This window comes from Xiphophorus couchianus, chromosome 20 (assembly GCF_001444195.1).
Source record: "Xiphophorus couchianus chromosome 20, X_couchianus-1.0, whole genome shotgun sequence".
NCBI lineage: Eukaryota > Metazoa > Chordata > Actinopteri > Cyprinodontiformes > Poeciliidae > Xiphophorus > Xiphophorus couchianus.
In genome coordinates, this window is record NC_040247.1 from 9,610,052 (window position 1) to 9,634,960 (window position 24,909).

At 38.1% G+C, this 24,909-nt stretch overlaps 1 protein-coding gene across 3 annotated transcripts in view; it reads right to left on the reverse strand.

Moving 5' to 3' along the window:
- The window catches only part of cbfa2t2 (CBFA2/RUNX1 partner transcriptional co-repressor 2), a 43,491-nt gene that overhangs the window by 13,362 nt on the left and 5,220 nt on the right, over positions 1-24,909 (reverse strand). Inside the window, exon 1 of one of the 3 annotated variants that reach the window (XM_028002403.1) lies at positions 8,541-8,957. The exons of the other annotated variants lie outside the window; for them this stretch is intronic. The gene's annotated coding sequence lies outside the window, so the exon portion shown is untranslated. Of the gene's footprint in view, positions 1-8,540; positions 8,958-24,909 lie in introns of those variants that run through there. 3 annotated transcript variants of the gene reach the window in all.

The following is a 24,909-nucleotide window of genomic DNA, read 5'->3' on the forward strand; positions in this document are numbered from 1 at the left end:
TCCAATATTGTCTCCTAGCTTGCAGTAAAAGTTATCTTTTGCAATTTGCAATTTTTTTCTGAAAAAAAACCCCAAATTTTTTATTAAGATTAAATATTCTTACAAATGGCTAACAACTTTTGATGGACATGCCTTTATAATGCCAAAGAAAATAAACACAAGTTTTTAGTGACCTATCTTTTAAGGGAGCTAGGAAATGAGGTTGCAGCTGTGTTCACGCAATCTTAAGAGATGGTAGTGTCTGTCGTGAGCCAGAGGTAATGGCCTAAACAGGAGACCTCAGGTGTGTGTGCATGTATTGCTGTCAGCCCACAGAGAATTGCCTCTGCTTGTCAATTAGACTACGCACATAGCTGGATGACTTCATCTGGATTGCAAGCACCTGAGGTCTGTCGTATACGGACGTAGGACTTTCAGAGGGGAGGCAGCTGTCACTGCAACCACAAAACACACAAGCGCCGAGTGCGTAAAGTGGTCTAATGTTAACTCAGGTGAATATTGGCTCAAAGGAGGATGTGGGGTGTTTGGTCTAAATGCCACCTGTCATCCTTGCGCTAATGGAATAAAGGAAAGGTACATACAACTGCTAAACACACATGGACAAGGGCATAATAAAATGCATTTTGAAAAAAAAGGGGACATAATTTAAAGTAATTTCATAGCATATATAACCGAAACTAAGATTTATGGCTATTGTAAACAAAACATTTTCCTTTTCTCCTCCCACTCCTTGCTGCTCTTCTCTCCCTTGCCTATTTAGAGATAAATATAAATTATATTTTCTTTCTATATCAACTGCTATTGGAGGTATGGAAAAGCAAAAACACATCTATGGTGATGTCTGTTGCTAGCCAGGTGTTCCTTGTTTGTTCAGCTTCAGGTGACACTCGTCTGCATTAAAACATTCAGCCGGTGTTAATTGCCTCTGCTTCCACAGGCGATGACTCAAAATGAGGCTAAAACTGAGAAAGAGAAAGCAATTATCTTTGTTGAACTACAATATGGAGTGAATGTGCTGAAATCAAGAAAACAAGAAGAAAATGCTACAAAAACCTTCACTTATTCCATGTCAAATAAGAGGGTGCATAACCTATTATGCGTGGATAAACATAAATCATGCCTGGACATATATAAATGCATATGTTCAGCGCTAGTGTGTATCTTGCTCTGGGTTTAACTCTGAAGACTAAACTCCAGAGGCTGGCAGCTGTGAGGTGTTGGCCTGCTGAGCACTCTGCTATCTCTGTCCTGTCAAATAGATGAGGTGAGAGAAGATGCAACACATACAGGGCTAATTTATCACTGGGAATAAAAATAAAGACATTTTAGCATGTGGAATGGAAGGATACTTTATGGCTTCAGATTAACAATCACAAACACATGCACACCATAGTAATGAGTTAAAGTTTAAACTTGTGGCATTACTGTAAAATCAAGTTTGACATCAGGAGTTTGGCTTGAAAATCAGGGACTTTTTAGTGGAGTGACTTAGAAAGTAACTGAGTAAACAAAACATTAAAGTACACAGGTAGCATCATCCAAGCAAAAGCTTTAGAGCATGTTTACTGGATAATGAAAGGTAGCAAAAAATAGCTATCCAAGTTAGATTTGTACTCAGAGAGAATTTTTCAATCTGGAAGACTGTTAAGCAATATTTCTCAGGACATGCTTCCATTAGATAAGGGATATAATTGGTTTGACTGCGAAAGTTTAGTGGATGTTGCAACCTAATTTTAGACATCAGGATGTAGCTGCATTTAGTCAAAAGTACCAGTAAATGCTTTATACCCAAGGGGGCAGCTATAACTAATAAGACTACCTATCACATACTGAACCTAGAAGCGGACATACTATAACTTAATGAGATTACTTGTTTTTGTACATGTTAGAATTCAGGTTGTAATACATGACAAATCTATGATTTATACCATCCCCACAAAAAGCATGATGTGACAGCATGGACAATCGATGTTGATGGGAAGATGGAGAAAATACAGAACAATCATGGAAAAGTCATGAAGCTGGGTATTAAGAATTGTTAACTGAAATGTTATAATGTTTGATGTTTCCATCTTTGAGTGACACAAACAGCATAAATATAGATTTGTATTGTCTTCTTTTCAACTCATCTCTGAAAATTGAATTTTTCAGATAAATGAAATGACTGTGCTCCTTTATAGAGAATGAAATGCCATAATTTTAACCTAATTGGTGCTCTCTTGTATTTTTACATTGATTATTGGTTGTGTTTTGATATTTTATTTTTGATTATAAATACTAAATTGTCTTAAGCAAAACTTGAAATACCCATACTTAAACCAATGGCTATGACTAAATGATGCATGACCCTGTGTTAGGTTTTCACAGTATAATGTCCGTCTATCCATCCATCCATCCATCCACCCATCTATCTCCACTTCACGCTGCTGACCATCAGCATTTAGCAGCAAGAGAGGGAGGAGTAGAGCTATAGCACTCTGCTACATACAGTTTGAGAAATCTCCTTGTCTGGCACTTTTTTGAGCATTAAAAAACTTTGAACTGCATAAGGGCACATGGAAAATGCTTGCAATTTTGAAACCGTGGAACATCTTGATACTGCTGACTGGCTCATGGCTAGATTCAACAGGAAAGTGGCATCTGTTGTTCAAATTATAACTTGAAATAAGAGAGCAAGACTCGAAGACTTTAGAACACTGGCTACTAAACTTTACAGTGAGCATGAAATCTATCAAGAAAACCCATATTGTCTCTCTGATATTATTCAACACCAACCATATATTTATACTGAGAATAACTGATGAAATATTCTATATGTGTTGCACAGAATTGATAAAATCAAATAATTTTCTTCTTTAAAATTCTGGTTATTTATTTCTCTTTGTTCGATGCTTGGACCTCGCATAATATGCTATGAAAAAGAAAATCAACCAAAAGCACAGACAGCAGCGATTGATTTGAACATTAACCAGGCTTTCTTTCCTCCTCCTGTACCATATGGATCTAATCGGCCAAGAGCAAGCCAGCTGGGACCTCCAACAGTCACCTGTGAGGGAGGGGGGAAGGCATAAGGGGCTGCTGAAGTCTCCTCCTCCAGGCCAAGGCAGCCCCAGACGACATCCATCCATACACATATAAATACACATCTCTGCCTTGCTATCAACGGAGAGAAGCAAAGAAGGCGGAGGGGCACAGAGAGGGGGAGGGGTGGCACGAGGCAGCTGAATGCGAGCGAGTGGACTTAAATGCTGGGGAGACAAAGGCTGCACCTGGTCCCCGTCCGTCCACGCACACAGTCACAATACAGCACACATCTGTTCCTCTATCCTGCGCTCCCTGCTGACCTTCACCCACACACACACATATGCACAAAGAGGCAGCAACACAATCACATCCATTAAAAATAATTCAACAGTGCGTGCATGATCCCCCAAATGTCAATTGTTGTAACCTAGAAGATAAATAACAGGTTAAATAGCTTGGTGTTAAAACATCTCTAAAACGTGTGTCCTTGGTTACTTTACTGAGTTCAAGCTACGTCTCCCTTGGGACAGCACGACTTCTCAGCCATTCAAAGTTGAGCCAAACTTAAAACTTACAAACACAATTTTTAAATTAGAAACATATAAAGTGAAACAGGAAAACTTTTTTTTTCCTGAATTTTTGCGTATGTTCCAAAACAGTTATGTGTAGTTTCCTAAAAACTAAAAGGTTTTACTGTGGTATCACAGCGAAACCTTTTAAGACCTTGACAGAGTTTAAACCCAGCTCTGACAGGAACGAAGAAATTAGTCATCAATTTAAAGGCGCCAGAGCTGGCGAAGGGAGGATTTGAACTGTGAGGTAAAGACGGAGGATGGGAGGGAATAACAAGGCAAAAAAAATACTGTTTTCATTTGGTTTCATCAGGAAGACAAGCCTGGTTGTCAGACTCAGAGCCAGGCTGTTTTTCTTGGCTCTCATTACCACCTTCCAGGCCTGTAGACTACATATTTGGATAAAACCCAATGTCAACACTCTGTGAGGAAGGCGAGCGACTGGGGAGGTGGCAAGGTTGACAGTAAGAGGGAAGCAAAAAAAGAAGTGTATACAGTGACAGAAATGGGAGGAATGGACAACTATAGAAGATAATAAACAGATCTGAAAAAAACAGGGCTGTCATGTATGCATGTGAAAAAGTAATATCCCTGAAATAAATTCCTCACATGTCCCTGTGACAGAGTAATGCTGGGAGAAGCCCTTGCATAACCTTTTTTCTCAGTGAGATAATTACAAAAACACTGCTGTAATCCAGCATGCCACATAGGGGGAAAAAGAACCCATGGATGGAAATGTACTTAGTGGCAAACTGAAAAAGAAAACGTAAGAGGGGACGGCAAGGCAGACAGACGCTGTCCATAAAACTGAGAATGAGCAATAAAAAGAGGTTTGGTGATGTGATCCTGGAGGGAGCGGGAGGTTTGGCAGATGTTGGACACATAGTGTCCACGTGGATGTGAAGTCATGTAGCTGGGCTAAGAATGATGGGACAGCATCTGAATGTACTAACCTACAGAATCTATAATTTGGGATTTGTGATTAGATCAGCTATTGGAAAAAAAATGCAATCGGAATTAGTCACCATCTGATAATAACAATAAACTGATATGATTTGTAGGTCCTCAAAACAGACACTATGATGATCAAGATTGTTACTTTTGCTGTTCAAACAATTTTTCCACTTTCGGTTTCATGAAAGCATTGATAAAGGTTTTCATTTTTCAAAATATCCTTCATTTTATTATGTACAATACAGGCCTAATGTACTATCTATTCTAGTGTAGTAAAATACCTTATCGAAAGCTTTTTTTCAAGCATAATGTGTATGTTTGATTCAGTATTGATGCGTAGCCAAAATATATGGCAACTGTAGTTTTTTGTATTATTAGAATTTTTAGAATAATTGAAAAGGTTTCAAATTTGAGCTAAATCATAAAGAAATAATTGTGAACCTGTTAAGCTGGTAGAGTTAAGGAGCTGAAAATAGGTGCCATTTAACAAGACTTGTTTGCCATCAATTGATTTTGGAGGACAGTTGCCACTCAGTAACAAATTTTTAAATTTTTAAAGCCTGTCTGGGTCATGTGTAAACACTTCTGCTCAAATTTAAACAGCAATCTAACAAGGACATTTCAAATTGATCAACTAAGCTCTCAGACCTACTCAAAATCAGCAGATTATCTGTCCATCTGGACAACAAATCTTGCTGTCTATGACTGGCTAGCTCCTGGTTCATGTGTTATAATCCAGGTGATAAACTAGAAAATATTTAAATCTTACAATAATGTTGGTTTACTGACCATTTTCTTCTGCACATTTCAAATACATCAAGCAAATATCAGGAAAATTCCTGATTATGTACATGCCTTTGTGTTTCTGGATGACTGGGGTGAGTGTCTCCTGAATCTTGTAAACACAGATCATAAACCTAACCTGCTACCAAATAAATGCTGCTTTTTCTCTAAGGCAATAGTAATACACCAACTGATCAAGTCTGTTGCAGGAGTCCATAAAACAAAGTGCAAGCCCCAGACACGAGGAAACAAAGCTAACAATAGGGCTGGCCTGTATTACACCAGGTGTGACAGGCTTTAAGAGCCCAGTTGACTGACTGGGCTCAGGTCCAACCAGATGTTGCTATCAGCACGCGCCACTGCCACACTGGAGACTTGAGAGAATTTTTATTTGAGTGGGACAAATGCTCCAACAAGGTAAGTCTACAGTACCAGACTTAAACAAAGAATTGATCCTGATTTAACACAGTCTAGCTCTGGTGATGCAATGAATTAAAGCAAGGCAGAATAGCACAGTTGGTTCACAGAGTACATAAACAAAGCTGTGGGTAAGCCCAGAGCCCAGCTGTATGGAAGAGCAGTGCTCAACAACCACTCAGAGAGACAGATAAGTAAAACAAAGAGGCCAGCTGTGCTCAGAACAATGTGAAGAATGAGACACTAAGAACAGTGGAGGATGAGTATGTTTCTGTTTCGAATGAGTTTAGGTGCCTTTGCTGCATAATGCTGGGGGATTACCTACAATTTCTTTATAAATGTCTCAAAACACATCAAAAAGAGGGATATATTAAAGCGTGAAAACACTGCTTACAGAATCTTAGAAAAGACAAAAGTTTTGTGTTTAAATGGTAAATCATAGGAGGTAAGAAGAGCCTATGAAATGTAACTTTTTATGTTTAGACTTTCTCACAATGATATGGGTCAAAAGAAGGTTGGAGAAATTAATGACTTCAGCAAGCAATTCATGGTTAAAGACAACACCACCAATTTCTTCTCAACCGATGCACCTTGCAACTTAGCTGACACTTTTTTAGTTCTTCTGAGCATGAACAATGATGTTATTGGTTTTGTTTCATCAAACATATTTGGAAAATGCTGACTATATATGTATTTTTATTAGTACTCCATTGCATTATGGCTGTATTCTTTGCATTGTAGGGATTTTAAGAGTGGATCTAACATCATTACAGAAACATGGCACCATATACAAAAACCTTACCATGTTAATGTGACAGTTACTTTGGACTTTGATTGTATAGCTATGACTGGCTAGCTCATATAGACAGTATGAACCCTGTCACACCTCTTATCAATCAACCATTGAATGGAACTCATTCCCCAGCCTTTTAGGCTTCTTAAACCATACAAGACCAGTAAATAAAAGTTTTGCATTGGGTCATCGAGCAAATATCTTGGAAAAGTGAAGGGTCAGTAAGCCCATCCGATGAACCCACTGATCATACACTTTAGATAAAGAAAAATAATTAAATATTAGAGGAAGGAGAAAGAGGGAAATTTTAACGCTGACAGACTCATGTGCACCTCTCTATATTAACCAAAACATATAGCTTTTTACCAGTTCCCATGTTGAAACATTTCAAGTACTTTTATACAAGGAGTTTATGCTAAAATCATAAATGTATGGAAGCTTATCATTGTAAGCTTTCACACACGTTCCGTTCAAATGCACAACCTCTTGCTGAGCCCTGGGGCAACATATCACCGCCCTTGCCAATGGAACTAATAGAGCACTTCCTGCAGCAAACTCCACAAGCAGCTGCTCTGTTCTGTGTGCGTACATGATGAAACTCAGAGAGAGGGGGCTATCTGTCACAAATTCTTTAGAGCAACTGGGCAGGGGTCATCATGCTCTTATTCTCCATTTATTCCAACACATTTAGCAAAGAAACGCACAGCAGGGATTGAGGTCAAAAAGATAAAAAAGGTGAAGAAAGCTATAAGACAAGTAACCTTGTAGTCTCAGCAGACACAATATTTGCAGTACACCTGGTTCACAGATGGAGGAACACTTGCTACCTAACTCAAACATGAGCTTATCATGGGCTAGATAAGAAACTTCAAAGCAATGCAAGTCTGTAACAGAGACTACAGTGGCCTGGCAGGTAAAAATAAGGTTTCTGAATAAAAATAAAAATAATTAGAATGGCCTCCATGCATTTTCAGACTCACTACAGAACAGAGCCTGCTGCCAGGAATATGATAAAATCCAGAAGACCAGACAGGGGTCTCTGCTCTGAGGCTGTGCAGCCGACAGTTAGTCGCTCCTATCTCCCTGACGGCCTGGCCAAGTCTGGAATGACACTGCCCAGGTCCCTTTTTCTTTTCTCTGTCTGTTTCTTTCCCACAACAAGCCTGTCTGATTGACCTGAAAAAAACCCAAAAAAACAGGAAGATGCTTTCTTGAGCATGGAGGTGTACCTGGGTAACATTGAGAGATAAAACAATGGTGCAACACTTGCATTTGCTCCCACATCCCATTAATGTCACAGTGCCACGTTTAGACCGAGTATGAAAGTCATACGGAGCAGTTTCCCTCCTCTTCCCATATGCCCGGGATACTGTACAACAGATGCACATCTTTTCTTTACCTAGTTTCTTCTGCTCTGCTTGTCATGTGGAAGAATTAATTGCTTTCTGGTTAAATGACAGCTGAGGATGAGGCAGATAAGACATCACAAAATTACTGTTTTGATTCAATTTTCAAAAAGTGAAAGAAAGAATAAACATATAGAACATAAGAGAAAAAAACACAAAAAGTAAATTGTTCATTGTGCAATACATTAAAATGTAGCTGTTTTTTTCTTGAAATCTTGCTGAATTAAAATGTATTATATTCTGCAAGTTCAGTGCAGAAAATTAGTCTTCTGAACTTCAGAAAGATCATTTTATGTAATAATTAATGTTATTCACCATATGGCAGCAAAAGCTGTGCACAAGTTAAGAAAGCCTCCCTCATACCTGAGTCGACAAGGATGAAGAGATAAAGAGGAGAGGATGATGTGCCATCTGTACAGTACAGACCAGCTTTGGGAATTAGGACTGAACACACATACACGCACACCCCCACACACAAAGTGAACTATTTGCCAGCGAACAAACTCTCACTTACTTTCCTACTGAGACAAATTAATATTATAAATACACACCATAGCAACACAAAAGTAAACTGGAATCACTTGCTCCTACCTCCACTCTAGTAGAGTCCACTCTTCAGTCCTTGAAGAAAGTCAGCTGCAGCGGCAGAGTTTTCTTGTCCTCTGCTTTTTGTCCTCTTTTGTGACTCCACGCCTTCATATGTCAGGCATGTGTTTGCATTCCCACATATGTGAGCTCCAGCGTAGTGAAGGCCAAAGCCAGAGACACAGATGGCACCCAGATGGAGATGGATAACCGAGTAGACCAGCAAACACAGGACTCTACAAATGCAAATACTCTCGCTTACTTCCCTTCTGTCCTTGAGATTTTTATATTTCTCATGAAAAGCTCTCTGTCACTGTCTATTTCTGTTACACAGTCTGTTGTACTAAGTTACTCTCTCTGATGGAGTCCCTGAATATGCCTCCTCTCTCACGCTGGCTCACTCAAGCTCTGAGCTTCCTATCCTCTCACTCTGTGCCTTTCAGCTCAAGCTCCTCCCCACTTTTCCCACATGCTATTCTCTCCCCTGCTTTCATGGGTTGAGTGCTCCAGCGACGTCACAAACTGCCTCCCACTGAGCCCCACCTCCTACTCTCCACATGGATTCTGGCCAATCCTCCAATGCAGACTGGCCCCATTCAACCTGCATTCACCGGCGATGGACCCCGCAATTAACATAACTAATTGCTTTGGCACCTAAAGCCTAAACAAGATGCTGTGCCAAAGGGAGACAATCATAGGCGTGTGTGTATGCATATGCATCTGCATATGCGTTAGGGCGGGTCTTTTCTAGTCCTGTTCCCTTCTACCCTCCCCTCTATCCTATTGAGAAAAGTACAGATCTCCCTTTAAAGAGTTTTTATGCCGCCCATGCAGTCCCCTTTCTTAAGATGACGTTCTCTTTTGTCTCTGTAATGCATCAACTCAGCTTTGATTCGCCAGCCAGAGCAAAAGGGGGGACACTCAAGCACAAACGAGTAATTCTGCTCCCTATTCACTGCTCTCTGTCTTTGCTAAGTTAAACTTAAATCTCCAACTGATTTATGCTTGGCTTTTTGCACAAGTGGCAGACACAATGTGGGTCAAGATAATAGTCCCTGGTGGAGACTCTAAAACACCAATGCTTCTGCAAATTTCCCACTTCAGAAGTTCTGTATTTTATTTTTATTAGACTGTAATTTTGAGATTTTTATAGCAGTCCTTATTCTGGGCATTTGTGCATAAAAATACTTAGCTGAGGTTTAATATTTGCATGTTCCCCTCAGCGTGGGCTGTCAGAGAATGCTTCAAGTGAAAGAGTTCAGGTATTTAGTTGCTTGTTCAAGAGTGACGGTAAGATGAAAAGGGAGATGGATAGATGGATTTGGATTTGACTGTGATGTGAGAACCAGAACCAGGATTTGATTGAGAGGCCACATTTCCTTTCTGGTCAGTTGCCCCAGAGTGACCTTGAGAGTTTTGCTGAGGAAAGAATATCTGAGTTTTTCTAGACCTGTAAACCCTGGGAAAAAAAGACAATTTATGGATGGATGCAGAAAGGGAGGAAGAAGGTTGGGACAGACAGAGGGATGGATGACATTTAACCCTACTGATCATTTGAGCCCTTCACCATTCATAGTTTTGCAATTCTAGTAGTTTTTCATTACTTTTTGGGCACATTTTTTGCTATTCAACACAAGACCTGTTTTAATGACTATTAACATAAACTGGAGAAAATTCAAGATAATTTTCTCTGTTCTAGTCAAACTGCTTGACCAAAACCAAAATAAATGGGAATTCAATGTCATACAATTTCTTTGATCAAAATTTACAATATAATTCATTTACACAGGAGATCTGAATGTTGTTGATCATGTATCTTTATATTCATGAAAACATCTGACGACAATAAAAACATTATGTAATATAAGCTCATTAGTATCTCATGGTTTTTTGACATGCATGAAATTAAGCAAGTATGTATAACATGGGGGAAGCATAATATAAGTAAGTTGTGATACTATTGAAAGAAAAACTGATAACATCAATTATGAAAGCACAGGTTTTACTGGTTTATACTGATTTCAATCAATCACAAAGTAATTTATTGTTCGTTTTTTATTTGCACAGGTTTGTAGCAGTCTGCATTTGACAGAATATTCATCAATAACAATCACTGCCTCTCTTCTCATAGGTCTGCTCCATTCAGTGTGCATCTGGTCAGTCAGCAGGCTCAGAGAGAGGGCCAGGTGGCTGAGAGGGGGAGTAAGAAAGAGGGTGAAAAGATGGGAAATCACAGACGGCCTAGCATCTGTAGATATGTACGGTAACCAACATGCTATTTGAGCATGTAGAAGGCGGAAATCAGGCCTCAGTGACAGACAAATCTACCGTTAGAGCAGTTTCGATTTATGCACTAAAGTTCTGCTATTTGTAAGACAAAATTACAATTAGCAACATAAACAATACTCATGAAAGACATAATACTTCAAATTCTCAGATTTGAGTGAAGCATGGAAATTCTCATAGCTTTCATGGTGAATATGTGATATTTGCTGCTTTCTAAAAATTATTTCATTTGGCAACACAACCAATGTGGTTTACTGAATGTTCTTATTTGATGGACACAGCTTTAGATGACCACTCACATGATAAACATTCATAGCTACAAATATGACATCTAAGACAATTTCCTGCTTAAAAAAATAAATTCAAACAAAAAGAAGATTTATTCCTTTTTACATCTCTACTTCAAAAAATAGTAAAATAATACTAGGACTGATTAAATGACCAAAGCGTCTCATGCATGCCATAAGAAGCTTTGGTCTACTTGGCCTACACTGAGGTCTAAATAAAGTTGTGTGCAGGCAAAGAAAGCTTAAAATGGCTTTCAAACACAAGAAATGACAAACATTGTACCAACTATACTCTTTGATTCTCCATGTTAAAACTCTTTGTCTTAATCTTACTGATTTGGTAATACGTTTATAGATAATAATATTACATATTATAAATGTAATGTCTGCACTTTATGTTCTTCAGTACAATTCAAAATCATTTGGGTGGTGCAATTTGGGTATTGATTTATCAGCTACTTCTCTACACTTGAACTTTGATGAATGAATAGAAAATAAGTTTAATTAACTGTATTGTTTATACAATATTTAGTACTAAGCATTGTTAATGTGACACTTTAAATGCTGCTGAAGTCATCTCCTGGCATGACTTGTCTAGCATATTTTTTTTTTTGTCTTTGCTGAACAAACCTGCTCTGGCACCCCGGCTGTGTCTCTCTGGCCCTGCTTTAGAACTTGAAAGCTGGTTTTCTTCACATGTGGCATAAGTTAAATAGAACATGTAGTACAACATCAGGGCCTTTTAAATTCAGTTCTGCTGTTGATTTCTGATTACTGATGTGTTCTATGGTGAGGAATTAATAACATCACATTCTGTCATCTGTAATCAAGACATTTAGCTAGGGTGCTTTGGTAGCAGCCATGTAAGAAAAGAATAACAATACATTAAATTGGAGAACACAATCAAAACGAAACAAAACAAAACAAAAACCTTTGTAATAAGGTATATGATTGGGTAATGAATACAGGCATGCTGCATACATTCATACCGAATGACTTCTTTTACTGTAAAGGCATAAGCCGCATACAGCTGTTTGCCATTGTGTGCATGTGTGTGAAAGATAAGGCGTGAGAGAGGGCGAGAACTAGAAAGTATGCAGCATCTGTGAGTGTTCACACGCTCCCTGTCCAAACTTCCAGTTTCATAAAAGTAAACAGAAGGCTTTTATTGTGGAAGACATGGGGATTTTATGATAAGTGAATAAATAAGCAGTCTTTCAAACATGATAAAATTAAAATTCTACTCTACTACATCTTGTTTCTTCATTTACATGCTGTTGAGCTTGTTAAATGAATGGCACTTATTTGAAAAGAACAAGAACATCCATTGCTCTTTCATTAAGTTAAACATCTAAGAGTTAACATTTTAAGACAGTATGGTACAAACAACTTCAATTGGATTGAATCTCATAGTGACATTGTTAGAAAACAAAATCTAATCATCATGGTCGTGTTAATGTAGGCTATATATTGTGGTTGACCGAATGTAGTCTTAGGTATGTTTTATGTATTAAACGGAGATAATATGGAGAACATCTTCACAATTACAGAAAACTCAATTAACAGAAGTCTGTTAGTGTACAGCAGGGGTCCTGAAACTATTGAATATGTTCCTGGTCCCACACATCTGAATCAACTGGCTGAATTACCTCCTCAGTGTGCAGTCAAAGAGGTCATTATTTGACATAATATTCATATAATTCATATTATTTGACTCAGGTATATTGAGTCAAATAATGTGTCCTGTACATCTAAAATGTACAGGACACAACACCTCAATGCCTGCTCTAAAGAAATATCACAATAATAGTGTCTAGGACGTTGGTCCAGTCTTTAGAGAAACAAACTAGTAGTAGTAGTAGTAGCAACATTATACATTAAAATGTTCACTGACTTTAATGCCCTATTTTCCAACACACACTGTCTAACTAGTGCCTGCCTTGTATCACTGTCAATTGCTCAGTGGATAGCAGTAAACTTTTTGGAAACTTTCTTTTTATTGTTTAAAATAGCAAGTAGCTTTGAATACAGTGAGTAAAAATAAATAAATACACCCACCAGAAACTCTGCCGGATTCCTTAGTACTGTTGAATTCATTTTCATATGGCAATGTGACTAACACATGGTGAGACAATTTTGTTTTCATCACTCTGAAAGTTTGAAATGGTAACCTTGGCGACTGAATTTCAATGGAATATTTAAGGCTGTAAAAACATGGCAAATATCTTTATTAGGTAAAGAATGAATTTCCAGCTTTTTTTTGCCACTAGTCAGTTCTCTTAATGTTTAACACTTTTCAGTCTTAAATAATATTAAATTAAACAATACCAGGTTTATAGTATTATATACAGTATGTCTTGAATGTAAGACGGGTTTATTCAGCTATTGCCGTGATTTGCAAAACCATTATTACCTTTTTAACTTTTTTACGTTTTTTACAAAGTAGTGCATAATTTTGAAGTGGAAGAAAATATATTTTTTAAATCAATCAAATAAATACAGTATATTGTGGCATAGATGAAAACATCTTCACATTTTTATACCAGCATAAAATCAAGTTCAACCAATTCCTTTCAAGAGTCACATAATTATCAAGCAGAGTGCAACAAATTGTAATTTAATCTCAGTATAAATACAGCTGTGAAGACTCTAGTGATTTCTTAGAAAACAGTAACGAAGAAACACCATCATGAAGGCCAAGGAATACACCAGATATGTCAAAGGAAATAATAATAAATAAAACATATCTATATCTGTATATATATACATATATATACTGTAGGTAGATATATAAAGATATGGTTTTACAATATGTTTTATTTATTATTATTTTCCATGTTGCATATATATATGCAACATGGAAAATCTTGTATATTTTTCAATGAGATGCCATACTCAATCTTAAGATTGAAGGAGTATGGCACAAACCCACCAAGACATAGCCTTGGAAAAGAGAGCATTAAACAACAGAAGCAGCCAAGAGGCAATCAGTAACCCTAGCTGCAGAGATTCACTGCTGAGGTGGGAGAATCTGTTGTCACCAAAACAAAATGGACCAAAATAAAACTTTGTGTGGTGGAAAACACACACTGAAAAAACACCTTCCCAAACCATGAATCATCATGTTATGGACATGTTTTTCATCTGCAGGGCATGGAAGTTTGACAAAACAGAAAACAAGTTGGACAGTTGGACTTACAGTATATACCTGTAAGAAAATGAGGCAGCAAAATGTTCACCTTTCAGCAAGACCATCCCTGAGATTTAGGTGTTATGCAAAAAAGAAATGGCAAAATGTCTTTGTCTCCATTTCTACAATACTGTTAGAGACATAACTCAAAAGAGTTATCAGCTGAGTTAATTTGGTTCTACAAATTAGCTCAGAGGAAAACCATTACCATCATATATTCCTTTATGTCAGACTATCACAAAAAAAGACTAAAATGAATTACATTAAATTCTAAAATGTGAGAATGTCACAAAGTTCAACTGGTAAAAATACTTTTCCCTGATATTGTGAGTTATTCAAGGTTTAAATGAGACTTAGCTGCTTTTCTTTCTATTTTTTTAGCCTCTGACAATCTATGGCTAAAATGTCTTTATGGCAGATGGTTGAATCTAAAAGCAAAATTGTTTCATGTGCTACCGCAAATTAAGTGACATATCTGTCTCACCTGAATCCATAGCAGAAGAAGAGTAAATGACTTACGAGATTGGACTGTACAGTGACAGGGATGAGTAATGTCATCTGAGAGTATCTGCAGCAACCAACACATTACAACGGAAAATATTGGGTCAAAAGGACCCTTTAAATACTCACATGCACAGATGTTTTTACTTTGAGTCTATTTGTTTTAGGTAATTATCCTTGTTGCTGCTACTTTACCCACCAAACCTTATTATTGCTGCCCCCATTTTCTGGATATATTACCAACATATTTCCCGTCCTCTTTCTTCTTCCCCACTTTAGGGTCATTTTGATCAGTGTTCAGACTCTTGATGTTTTCTAATCTGATGCAGCAATAGATTTTTGTCTCTGATCTTACATGACCCTATTTTCCATTACATCTTCTAGAGCACATTTATCTAATAGGGACACGTCATTTTCCAAGTTCACATCTGTCTGGCGGATCGTTTACTGTAAAAATTCTGAATCTTTCAGATCAAACAAGATGGTTTGTGGTGATAATTAGGGGTGAAGTGAGGGCTTTTTTTCTTTCGTTGTGCAGCTTCTGACAAAAAATAGGTCATGCGAAAACAGATAGCGGCTTCTGTTTACTGGATGTGTTGGTTCTGGTAAGTGAAAATTAAAGAGAACAATGAAGTTCCCAGAAAATCCCACCCGTAAACATGTTTTAAAAACACAATCTCGAAAACCCAAGAAAGTTAGGGAAAAAAACATCAAACTTACATGTTTTATGCACTTTAGGTGGAATTGCATTTAATAAGGCCCTAACCTTATTAGGGCTTTTTGGGGCAAAGCTTTTCATTCAGTGTCTTTATTGTTAAAAAAACGTTTTCTACTGAACAAGACTGCAATCATTAGTATGTCTACCTTCTCATATTAGCTGATGGTTAAATCATTAACCACCACTAACCATCAACTAACATTCTAAGAATAATTTTTCAGATTAAAAAGTACCTTTTAAAACGGTAACGTTTAAGCAGGCAATAGTTAGTTTTTGGGCATTTAATATCCTAAATGTTGATGTTTCCAAATCACCCTAATTAACACAATTAAATGCTTAAAAACATCAGTTAGTTTGTAATTAATCTTTCAATGTGTTTCACTTTATGACTGTGTGTGTATATGTATATTTATATGGATGTGCCTCCTGATAGTCTCAGCTTACTGTAGTGTTTGTTTTATAGCATGCTGCTATTAGCTCTTGCATATATTTTACAGACATAAAATAACACTCTAACCACCAACTTTGTGGGTCAAACCAGCCAAAGTTCCAAACAGAAATATTTCTATTGATTTCTGTCCTCCTGTGGTCTAAAATATTGGCTTTGGAGGGCCTTAGTATAGGCAAAGAGTCTTAGTGGCTTTCAGTAAATACTTGGAGCACACTCCAAACCAAACACATCAGTCTTCTGCAAAGTAGTACCACTTTATCTTACTATTACTGTACTCTTACTGTACAAATGCATACATACAAAAACACCATATTTTTCCAACACTGCTGCTTGTTATACTTGACCAAACTAAGTATGACAAGCATACAAGCATGAGTAAATAAAAGCATTATTAAGTCAGTTAATAATCCTCTCATGAGTGTTATAGACTGTGGGAGGTTTGTCCATGTACAGCTTCTTAAAGACATATCTGATTTTAGCAAAAGCAGCCTGTAGATAAACACAAACATTTCTCTACAATCCAAATATTTTCTAACTTTCCTTCTTCCCTAGAGGGTCGGAATGAGTGGACACCTATCTCCAGCTATAAATAAGCAAGACAAGTCGATTCTCTGACATACTGGCAGCCAATCACAGGGCAAAACGGACACACAGAACAGAGAACCACGCACACACAAACGCGCATCAAAACAATTCAGAGTGAGCACTTCAGGTAGCATGCATGGTTTTGAACTTGGAGGAAGAGAACATTGCTAATAGCTGTGACATTATGAACTATGCTTAAACAGTGAAAATGGTCCTGTGAAATTTTTTTTTCTTGTTTTCAGCTAATTACTTTTGTCTGAATTTCATGTTCTTGATAGTAACTGTATTTGTTTCAGAAAACTAAAATTTAGGCAGAAAAAACATACTGTGAAAAAAGAGAGGAAGCTGAAGTACCCAGAGAGAATGCACACATGCCCACTCCATGCAGAAATTTGTGATTTCAACCCAGAACCTTGTTGCTGTAAGGGAACAACTATGCCATTGTGCAGCCAAATTCACAGATGTAATCTTTTAGATATCAGCTTAATTAAATATCTATATGTAGTATAAAAAATTAAAAAAGTTCCAAGTGACAGGAAAGAAGAAATTCAATAGGACTGTAGAAAATCAGTGGAACAGTTCTCGGGCTATAGACAACTGTCATCTACTACAGGCCAAAAGTTTAAAACCAAGGCTAATACAGGCCACATATTAACTCACTTAATAATGCTTTTATGAATTTTATAGATTGTGGGAGGTTTGTCCATGTATTGCTTCCAAATCTTTGGCTTTCAGTGTATTTCTTCAGATAGGTGTTACAGATATAGGAATTATATCACACTGACACAATTCCACTTCCACTGAGTATTCTACTTAAAACTGGAGACAGTGGTGATTTGGTTATTTGTGTAATTTGCTGTGGTCAGAGATACAGCTAATCACCAAGATCAACATACTTTTCATCATTTCATGTATCCAAGTTGTAAAGGAACATGTTATTGACACTGTATGGTACTACTATATCACTGACTTAAATAATATAAACTAGATGTCTATTATGTGCTAGAAACCATTAACTTTCCTGCATAAATTTGATTTTTTTTTTCAACTTGTGTTTAAGTGCATCATAACATCATTATCTAACCACTGTTCAACTTCATGTAAGCAGTACCAAATTTTGTTGTTGGCTTTTGTGGTCAAATGAGTCTAATTAACTATCGAGTTATTAATCACAGAACACGAATGTCAAATACATGTCCTTACATAACAATGAATTAGTATGACATTATGTAGCAATACATTTTTATGCTGAAGTCTATGCCTTCACTGCAACATTTTCCACTGATCACCAAAATACTGACACAGTATTATGTTGTAGAATTTGGCTGATAGTGAGTTATCAAGGCACCACAAGTATTTTTTGCTGTGGGAATGTATTCCCAAAGGAGTGCGCTTCCCACTGTGAAGCGCATGTATAAACAAACAACAGCAGAGAAAGTCCAGACACAGTGCTCTGCACATTCTCCAGAGCTTTTCTAGTGTTCATAACAGATTCAACAGTGCAGGGATCAGTGTGATAGAATTGATTTAGCTTCTGTGTGAATTTTGTGATAGTAGTCACTCGACTAATGTATAATTCTGCATTGCTAAGACTAGCATAGCAATAAAGTGCAATGCTTAGTGGTATTAACTAAAGGAATCAAAACTAAATCATTAAACAATTGTTTGAAATTCCATTTAGTAGTCAGTAACTGACAGAATAAAACATCAGGATCAAAGCAATTGCAAACTTTCATATGTGTTCAATCATGTTAATTTCTGTCAAGATGCATAGTTTAGGTTTGCAGCAACACTTTCATTGTTTAAAGTGTTTTATTAGTTTGGAAAATGCTTTCAGTTCAAAGCCTCAAATTCCCACAAGACTCATTCAAAGCTCATCCCAAAGACATTAGGAACAAATGAGTGGCTGCTCAGGGGGTCCCACGGTGCTCTTACACAAAACAACCACTGACTGGTACTTTACCCCCCCCCCTGACATCTCGCAAGCAGAAACACGCCTCACCCCCGCCTCACCCCCATAGTCTACCAACCTGCCCTCACCCCATTCTGTCCTCCTACTATTGTGCCCTCCTTTTCAGTCATCCCCATATCACCCATAACAAATGAGTCCCGTATTTAATTCTCTCTCCTCCTCTTTCTCTGTCCCCCTCCTTTCTTCCAATTTCCCTGTCTCTTACTCTCTCCCTCTTTTCCTCCTTCACTCGGTGCCGATGAAAGGCAGGCATTGAGCCGGCAGTGGCATTCCAAAACCTCAGGCCTCGGCTCCAGTGTGTCTGGCTATTCAACACTGCTGGGAGCCATTAGTTTAAGTAAAGCCTGACCCGCCTACTCACCCACGAAAAACCATCAGATCTCCTATTACACTCTGCACATGGAGGGAAGACACACGGGTGCTCTTTGGGTGCAACAAGTGGGTTTTTATATGCAAGCCAAATGAATAGATGAGCAAATATAAGAAATGGGAAAAGCATGTATGAAAGTGAGATGGAGAGTGAGTGAGAAAGTGTTAGTGTGTCGGCATGAGAAAGTGGCTGCATGTGTGCTTAAAATTTATGAGCGGTGGGTCACACGCTCACTTGGCTGCATCTTCCTTAAGTTTCCACACAGCAAAGCCAAGCGCTTAGCCAGACGCCAAATCCTCCTCACCAATAACTCCGCTTAAACGATTATCAACAACCACTCACTTTTCAAAGTCTCTGCAGCCGCTCCCTCATTTAACTTATGTAGCAGATACATTGTCCAGGATATCCATCCACAAGGCTCACAGTTAAACCCTTGATTGCCGCAATTTTGCTAAGTGGAAAATGATACTGCAGACTAGAGATTGCTCTGCATTGCCAGCTTCACCCAATTGACGGCACATAAACATAAATAGTTCTCATAAACAGCTCCATGTTTGGTAGACGTCGTGTGTTAAAACAGTTTATACTCAGTAAGAAGCTGACAAGCCCACACACAGATATTACACAACTAGAGAGTGACTGAAACTGCCATTAATTTAATAACAACAAGGTTTGTTTAAGAGACATTTACGCTCCATTTTTGTTTACATTTGGGTTCAACAACAAATGTGACTTTGCTAGTAGTTTTAAAAGTTACAATCATTTAAATTAAGCTGTTGTCAAACTGAGAAAAGGTTTACTCAGTTTCAATCTTTCTTAGAGAAAGATTCTGTCATTACATTTACAGTAATTAGTAATCTTTCTATAATTACATTTACTCAGTTAAATTTACTTGAGCATCTATTTGGACAACTACGAGGAGTTTTAATATACAGTACTTGATCATTTCACCTGAGTAATATTATTATGAAGTGTCACTAATTCAATACTCTACTCAGTGCAAATAAATTCACTGAATGAATAAAAGTACAAGTTTTATTACTTATGTATAAAAGCTGTTGAACATCTTGACTTTGAATCACGTGTTCATGTACTACTTAGCTGAGTAACTAATTTATGAACTCTTCTCTCTCTTTTGTGGCACTTTGGCTTTATGTTTTATAGATGTATTGAGTCTTTTTCTGTTTTTGGATATTTTTGAAACCACAATAAAAATACATTGACCTAAATTCATGGATGTTTTGGGATACAAAGCTTCCTCTTTGGGGTAATACATCACACTGAGTTGCTTCAATAAAGCAGCTGCCAGCTGACGGAAAGAAGGAAAGTTGCCTTCAGTGAAAGGTGTCAAAAACCACCAATGTTTTCATGTCACTTTACACTGTTTCCTCTTGCCTGATCTGAAAAGGTTCCTGCTTCCATAAGTCAATTCTGTTCACACCTTCCACCTCTCTTTTCCTCTGCCTGAGGCTACAGGAGCAGCTGTGTTGTTCTCTTCCCCGGCAAAAGCCACACCTGCGATCTGCAGGTGGTTCTGCTGGCAGCAGACTCAGGAACACCTGGCCAGGCAGAGATAGAGCCTCGAGGCTTTATGTTTTGCATGCATGTGTGTGTGTATACGTAAGTGGGCGGGGGTGGGTCTGTGTGTGTGTGTAAAGTAAAGAGTTTTGGGGATTTCTGAAGGTTTCAATTGAAGCTGAAGGAAGATAACGGCTGGTTTTGCTCCCACACGCCCACACACATATTCAGGGACATGTGTTGGCATTTCCCAAGGTTAGGCCTCAGGGATGTTTGGACTTGTCAGTATGTCACAGAACAATCCTTAAACAGCAGCTACAGAGAAATGGTGGCAGAGTGTGTAGGTATTTGCAATTTTACTTGTTCTCTCCTTCATCTGGAGACACAACAAACCTTGTCGAAGAAGAAATCTTTCACCTGCTTATTGTTACAGAGTCAGTCCTTCAAAGTGAACAACAAAGCACTTTGGAAGCACCTGCCTTTTTTTGTACTTTGCATACTCACTGCTGGCATGACATCTTGCTATAGCACTCTCCTTAGACAAACAAGTAAAGACAACAAGCTGAGACCAGCTGGGAACAAGATACATAAACAACAGCACCTAGAACACCATCCATGCTGAGAGCAAGAGCAGGCAGTGTGCGCAATGCATGTTTGTTTGTGGAAAGAGAAGAGAGCAGACTTTCTTGTCTCTGACAGCAAAAGCCCAGCAGGGGTGAAATAAGAGAGGGGACAGATGAGGTGAACTTGACTAAAGTCATAAAACTCACAAGTGACATAGGAGAGGAAGAAGAGTGGTATTGGATTTAGTGAGAAGTCTCTGAAAAAATTTTGTTTGGGTGTCAAATTTATCAACAAGACCAGACATCATCTCCATTTACGTATTTGTTATGATGTGGAGGACTTTTCTGTCAGTCACAATGCTGGAGTGCTTGTTGCATGTGCTTTCCATAACAGCTACATACAGTATGTAAGAACTCAAAATTGGTGATAATTTCAGTTTTTTTCTTACATATATCTCATTAACAATTCTATAAAAGTATAAAGAGAAGCAGAAAGCTGAACAAGGATAGCTCTTTTGAAATGGTGTCATATTGTCTACATCTTGTCCGACATGGCTCTGAGACTTCTCGCACTGACTCCTCAATAATAACTCATACACAGCTGGAAGTCGGCTTTCCTCTCCTCGATGACAGGCCAGCTGCAGTAATACTAGTGTGGCCGCCAAGACAGACAAGTATAAATTTGGAAAGATGAATAAAGGGACAAGGAAAAGGAGAGGGAAGAGAAATATAAAGTGGGAGTACTAGGGACAAAGGAGAAAAATGGATGGAGGGAGGCAGAAACATGAGACAGAAACAGGAGGTGAGAAAGAAGCACTGGAGTAACCCTGGAAAGCGTGTAGAAAAGGGTAACCAATGCTAACTCCTCTTTGTCTGGGCCAAATGGGAAATGAGAAAGAGGTGAAAGGCGTGAGAAATAGGAACAGAGGAACGGGCATTTAAAGAGCAGGTTTCTTTGAAACACTCTTTTTATTTTCCCTTAAACAACATGAGCAAATAAATGCCTGCACACAGCCAACAGATTTGCCACCAACCAATCCCAACAAATATACATGCTTTCTTTTTCCATGATGATCGAAATGAAACACTTTTAACAGATGAACACACAAAAGAAGCTTTAATCCCTCTTTGTCGAATGCTTTAAAAGCCATATGACAAATATGCAAAACCACTCTCAAATCCTGCAGGCCGCCTTTTCAGAACATTCAAATGTGTCAAAGCAATGTTTACGCTACTCAGAGACACCTGAATGCATGGGTCGTGGCAGCGGCAGACAGCATAACAAAATGACAGTGTTAACAACTCTCAGAAGCCACGCTGAGATCTGCAAACCAGTGTGAAAAGCACAGCTGGGTTATCTTTCAGAGGGGGCAGACGAGCAGGGAATGCTCTAATGTCATCTGTCTCCTGCATGACTGGTGTTTCTGAACTTTGCAATTGCGGGCCGATCACATCTGGATCCTATCCTTGCAGCCGTGCTGCACAGTACTGCAAAGCAACAAGAAACAGCTGTGCAAAACTGGCTTCATTTAGCCTCACATTTCTACTGACAGTTAATTCCTTCACTCTCATTCTTTCATTGGTTTGGTCCTTTGACTGTTTGGTCACTTCTTTCTTTTCCAAATTTAAGCTTAGTTTTAGCTTGATATACTGTCAAAGTAATACACATAGGAGAGCATATTATATTACATTAGAAAGAGACACTTGGACAGCAAGTCTTAAAAATATTCAACATAAAAGAGAATGTTATTTATTTTAAAATATGCATTCTGCTGTGTGAAGTATTTTTGGATGAGTATTGAACAACAGGAGATCGGGTCATTGCATCATCTTCAACATATCGTACGTTTTGAAATGTTTTTATCAGACTTTCTTTGGATGCCAAAAGAAACAAGCCTTCACAGGACATTTTGTACAAATTGTCTGTGAATTGAGGATGTTTCATACCTGATTTGACACTTAAGGCCTCATGTACACACAACACCATTGCGGTGCAATATTTCTTGCACAAGTCAGCATGTATAAAAATGAATGTGGCATGAAAGTTTGCGTAAATATACACAAATTATTTACCTGCCATAAAAAATTGTGCAGCCACACAAACTTTTTTTGTTGACAATAGCACATGGCAACAAATCTCCCCTAAATACAGTGAAATGTCACAAACATTCAGTGTTAACTTAAGGAAATCTCAAGAGTTAAGGCAAAGAAATAGGTAAGGACACTGCTTTTAACTGTTTTAATAACTGTTTAATAACATCATCTATGGGTAATAAAGATTGTTATAATTTCTCTATTCCAAATCATGTTGCCTTTATTTTAAAATTGTGTAACCTAATTCTACAGGTTACACACTTCTCAAAGCTGGAAAGCTAAACATATCTAAAAAGCTATGCAATATACTTCTTAAGAATAATTTAGAATAGGCTAAATATGATAATGGCAGGTCAAAGCTTTAAAAGAATTACACATTTGGTAAAGGGGCAAATTCAAACCAGATCCAATAAATAGTGCTTGAATTATGCTGTACATTTTTACTTTACCACAGGATTGAACAAGGTCAGGCAAAGTTACTACATGAATACTATTGCTGCATATTGTGACAACAATTTTCCACACCCTTTTCTTTCTTTTCCCCCCCATCACAATGTGTAGTCCACTTACTGAAGCTTTAGTCACTAAAAATATACATCAAGTGTAGGAATATAAATAGCCACCAGGCAAAATATATTATTGGCATGCAGCATTTGCAAGGATGTTACTTGAAATATAGTACCCTACTAAATGTTGCATTCAGGATTTGCAATATTGCATGAATTGAGGAAGGCTGCAATTCAATACAATGTGCATCTCTAATTTCCCATAAATTCATTAGTGCCTCCAGTGTTTACTGCTCAAGATTCATAATATTCATTGAGGTGTGATTTAAAATGGAACTAAAATCTTTGCTCTAGTTGATGCTTTAGGCAGGGCAAGTTTAATTTTATAGCCCCACTCCTACACTAGATAATGCAAAAGGCATTACTGGAATCGCAAAGGAACAAACAACAACATGAATGTCTAAATAAGGACTTAAAAACTTTTAACTAAAACCGTAATATACAAAACCTAAGCCCGATCCAGCCATTCAGCACACTGAACAAAACTTTACTTGAGTTCTAAATAAAAATATATGTTTCAACTTGTCCATCCACACTTACTCTTGACTCAGCTAGACTGCAGAATGAAATTCGTCTCAAATCAATCCCACAGTAGAAAATGGGACCCAGATTTTAGGTAGAGGAGCCGATCTGATGAGCTTGATGAGCAAATCTGGAAGGTTCTGCAGTCATTGTAGCCCTGGGGCTTGAGTAAAACACTAACAGGTGGTAGTGATGGTGGAAAAGACCCACGCATAGACCAGAGGGAGTGAGAAGGAGACTGGGCTCCCAGCCTGACACGCACAAACTCACAGCCAAAGGCACACATTTTATGAAAACACGGCCAAACTCATGCATGACACATAGCCATGCATAAAGGCGAACAGGGAAAACAAATTCAACTTATCTGCACATTGTCCACATGCATACAAACACATACTCCTCCTTACAAACAGCCGGTGAAAACAAAAAAAACAGTGCAACAGTGACTCAGAATAGATCTGAAACACCTCTTTACATCTGATGGGAAAATTCTTCCACATGGCAAAACACAAAAAGGCCCACGTCTGGCAACGATAGCAGCCCTCTCAAGCCAAAACCAATTAAGACTCTAATGCAAACCTGCAGGGGCCCTTTTGTCGTTTATTTCCCCATTTAATGTCAGCAGATTGGAATCCGAGTCTACAACCCACCCCAAAGAAAAGAAGAAGGCAAAAGGAAAAATTATTGGGGCTTCCAAATTGTCCACATGTTTTTGAGTACAGCTAATTGAATCAAGGGGGAATGGAACTGAT